This window comes from Molossus molossus, unplaced genomic scaffold (assembly GCF_014108415.1).
Source record: "Molossus molossus isolate mMolMol1 unplaced genomic scaffold, mMolMol1.p scaffold_m16_p_13, whole genome shotgun sequence".
Lineage (NCBI taxonomy): Eukaryota > Metazoa > Chordata > Mammalia > Chiroptera > Molossidae > Molossus > Molossus molossus.
Window position 1 is genome coordinate 65297228 of NW_023425348.1, and position 4448 is coordinate 65301675.

At 40.1% G+C, this 4448-nt stretch overlaps 1 non-coding gene across 1 annotated transcript; it reads right to left on the bottom strand.

Moving 5' to 3' along the window:
• Nucleotides 1-3492: 3492 nt before the first annotated feature.
• LOC118629223 lies at nucleotides 3493-3599 on the bottom strand. Its single transcript, XR_004959444.1, has one exon. It is a non-coding gene; the product is annotated as a U6 spliceosomal RNA (small nuclear RNA).
• Nucleotides 3600-4448: the final 849 nt, after the last annotated feature.

Consider the following 4448-nt stretch of genomic DNA (forward strand, 5'->3'; position numbering starts at 1 on the left):
GCTCTTCTCCGACACATCTGGACCACGACTTGGCCTTCACAGTGGCCCTCCACAACTGCTGTCTTGTTATGAATCTTCTGGACATTTGCTAAAGGCAATAAAGGATAGAGTTCTATAATTTCATTCTGGCTGCCTTGAAATAGTCATTTTAGTTGTTAGAGGTGCAATAAAAATAAAATCCACGAAGGTCAAGCCTTAAAGCCCCCCTCTTTGCTCTTCTTTCTCCAAGGAAATTAGCAACAGGCCTGCGGAGGCCCGTTCATTTTAATGAGACCCTCGTGAACCTTGATATCATATTTTCAAGAGACAATAGATAAAATAAAAGAGAAAACTCAATTGCCTTGTTTGCCTTGCAGAAAATAGCTCTCACAGACCTTAATTTTGCATGCCCTGTCTTGTGCAACGAAGTGTTAACCAAAAGTAAGTTGTATAATGGGTCTGCAGAACTTGTGTCTATGTTGCTTATATGAAAAATTAACTTTGTGTATGTGATAAAGTTATTAAAAATCAATAAACCCTATAGTTAATGAAGGATAATCTGGAACTTTAACTGTTTTCTTGTTAATGAATTAATCTTTCATATTTCAAACTAGCCATCTTGATGCATAAGAAATTACCCAAAAAGCAGTTGCTTACGTAACAATTGTCCATAATTTCACAGATTTTGTGGGTGAAGAACATGAGAGTAGCTTAGATGGGTTGCTCTACTTAGGGTTTCCCATGACCTTGCAGTCAGAATATTGCCAGGGTTTCAGTCGTAGGAGAGACTGGCTAGGTTGGAGAATCACTTCATGATGGCCTAGTCTCAAGGTTGCAGTCAGGAGGCCCAAGTTCGCCCCTAGAGGGCTTCTTCCTAGAGATGTTTCCTTGATATGTCCTCAGGACACAGCAGGCCTTGGCTCTAGGACTCCCCACTGGAGAAATCCTCTCCTCTTTTACTTCTGTTTGACTGTCTCCCTCAATGTACGAATCCTGGCACCAGTCTACCTTGTCAATGAACCTACTTTGACTGCGGTAGCACATACCATTGGTATTCTGCCCAGAACCCCTTATGTTCAGTTTATTTCCTTATTTCCCAGCTTTTGTTCTCATACCTGCATCTGTGACTCATTTTGAGGACTGTTTTTTTGCTCTTGGAGCTGCCTTGCGTTTGCAGAGACCCCGCGAAGGGCGGGCACATTTACATTCTACCTTACTTCCACCAGGGTGGCCCCTAGCCAGCGACTGACTGATGTGGCAGCATGACCTGGGATTCCCTGTCTGCCCTTCTCACCAGGGAAACGTCCACTCTTTCTGGGGAAAATCTTACTTAACAAGACTGCTTCTTTGTGAAATTGTCCTTGTCTCTCAAGCATAATTAATTGCCACCTATTCTATGTTCTCAGTGACACCTTATAAAACGCTCTATTTTAGCCCTAAATGTGTCCAGATTTCTATTTTAGAGTCTTGCTTCTGTCACTATAGATTGGACTTGAAGAAAAAAACTCTACCTTATTCAAACTTGTATTCCTAGCACCTTGTATAATGTCTATGTATATTAGATCTCAGTAAATGTTTGTTGAATTAACAACTTTAAGGTAAAGGGAAGAGATGCAACATTCAAACTTTATCTTGCCAGCCAAAAAAAAAGCATTTTCTTTCAGATATTTTTTGAAAATATATTTGATTAATATTTGTGGGGGACTAAAAGAAACTGCTATAGCAGTCTTTGGCCAAAAATAAGTTTTATTCTTGAATTCCTATGTTTTTATCTATTATTTTTCAATGACTAAATACATTTTCCTGTTTTTGTAACAGGGTTGCCAGTGGTGATTATGAAGACCTCTCTTTAAGTAGCTTCCCAATAAGTAGAAATACATTTCGTCCAGGTCTTCAAGTGCAGTGTGAAGATCCGGGTTTGTGTTTGGCTGGCTAAGCAATTGTGATCTGACTCCTCAATGATCTGAAAGTCATTAAGGAAATAAGCAAAGACCAGCACATACTGCCAGTTTTATGCGTAAAGAGTCCATAGCATAGCATACAGTTCGTGCTATGTTTGCTTGTGTTTGAAGATTGGGTGGAGGTGGAGCGGTGTGGGTGGAGCCACAGCATCTGGGCACTGGGAGTGAGAAGCGGGGCTTCCGTGTTGCTGTAGGTCCGCAGAGGGTGCTCTCCTATCATTCTGTACCAGATTACAGAATATCAAGGTGGACGGATAATAGACATTATTTGTTTTATTATCCTGAAAGAATCTCACAGCACAGAAATATTAAACAAAAACCTAATGTCTCACAGCATAATGAGCAGTGAAACTGACATAAGACCTTTGACTGCCAGGCTAGTCTATATATGTATTCATAATTAATATCCAGGACACTTCTTAGAAGGCTTTTTAGTGACATATAATACAATTCACTTAAAGATCAGTATTAACAGAATAGAAATAGGGGAATGCCATTTGAGGTATTACATGTAGAACACTTGCTCATCTCTGACTCAGTGGGCTGGTTGATCCTTACATGCTCCCGCCTTGGGTTTATCAGGCTGCTGGTAAGGGGTTACAGGGCTGATCTTCCAATGAGTTGGAAAACTTGGAGGAAACAGGGAGTAGATAAGGGTTAAGCAAGGGTTATGCCACTCCTATCCCTGCTCACTTTGTACTTTGCTATACAATCTACTAACTAGCTAAAAAAAACAGATGAGATCAATTTTTTATAAGTGACATATGTATCTATATTATAGCTATATTTATATCTATTTAGGGGTGAGCTAAATAGAACTTGGATACAAATGAAAGGCAGTGTGCTGTAACGGAAAGAGAAATCAGAATGTTTGAGTTTGTTAACTTGGCTAAGTCCCTGGACCTCAGTTTCTCCATTTATATCAAAGAATTCTCGACTAGATGACAACCAAGGCCCCCTTCTCCAGGAGCGCCAGTCCCGCGAGCTAGGATCCAGCAGAGAGTGCACACGTCAGCTCGGGTCACTCTGTCCTTTCCAGGCCCCTGGCGTGGCTCGGTCTCACTAGTCTCTTTGATCACCGATGCGAATTTGATCCTGATTTCAAGCACACCTTTCATACATACTTCTGTGAAATATACTCTTTTTTTTATTTGATTAATTAATTTATTTTTGTTACAGATGTTTCTCCTTTTTCCCCCACTGATTCTCCCTCCCCCTCCCTCCCCGCCCTGTCCCCAGCTTTGTTGTCCATGTCCATTGTTCATGCACACATGTATATAAGTTCTGTGGTTTATCTCTCTCCCCACCCCCTCTTCTGGGGACTGTCAGTCTGTACCCCACTTCCACGTCTCTGGGACTACCCCATTCCTCAGACTGTTATGTTCATTATATTCCACAAATAAGTGAGATTGTATGATACTTGTCTTTTTCTGCTTGGCTTATTTCACTTAGGATAATACTGTCCAGGTCCTTCCATGTCGTCTCAAAGGATAAGAGATCTTTCTTTCTTACAGCTGCGTAGTACTCCGTTGTGTATATGTACCACAGCTTTAAAAATATGGAACGCTTCACGAATTTGCGTGTCATCCTTGCGCAGGGGCCATGCTAATCTTCTCTGTATCGTTCCACTTTTAGTATATGTGCTGCCGAAGTGAGCACACGAAATATACTCTTTTCTGTGGCTCCTCACTCTTTCTTCTGCTTTCCTTACTAGTTTGAAGAGAAAAAACAAGTTAAATGTATATTTTGCCACTGGTAGATCCAATGTCAGTACATTGTATTTCACTTTTTTATGATGACCTTCTTTAAAAACTTGAGAATGCACCCAGTCTTCTCAGGCCCCCCTTTCATCACCCCCTTTTTGTTTTACTCTTCTGAACTTCCCAAGTCACTTGATTTCTCTGCTTGGTGACTTCAGCTTTCTGCACCCTCCTCGCTTACTTTCTGCCTTCCTTTTCCCTCATTGTTCTGTCTCAATGTGAAATGTTGCATTAATCTCATCCCAAGAGTTATATGTCCACAACGTACAGAAAAATGTGGTCATAGGTGACTCCCTAATCCATATTTTTAAAAACGATGCTTTGTACTTTTCTAGTAAGTAAAAGCCCTTAAAAGTCAATGTAAATAAATAAATAATAAAGCAAAATCAGAAGAGCAATGCCATTTATATGTTGTTGTTAGTAGCCTAAGAGTAGGAGGCACTTATCATAGGATTGGAAACAAAATTCTACATATGCTGTCCAAAATTTCCACTTATGCTAGAAGGAAGGATCATGGATTTGGAAGCAGTAATTTCTTAATTCAAGCTTCAGCTTTACCATTTACTCACCAAGACCCAAGCTAATTATTTCTTCTCCCTAAGCTTTTGTAGTCTTCACTGTCTCAGGTAATCTTTTTGAAGATGTCAAGAATTTTATTTTGAGGCTTTCTAGTTTTGCTGGGTGATTGTAAAAGGGAAAGAAAGACATAATAATTCTAGTAGACTGTTAGTTATTTTCCTCCTTCTTT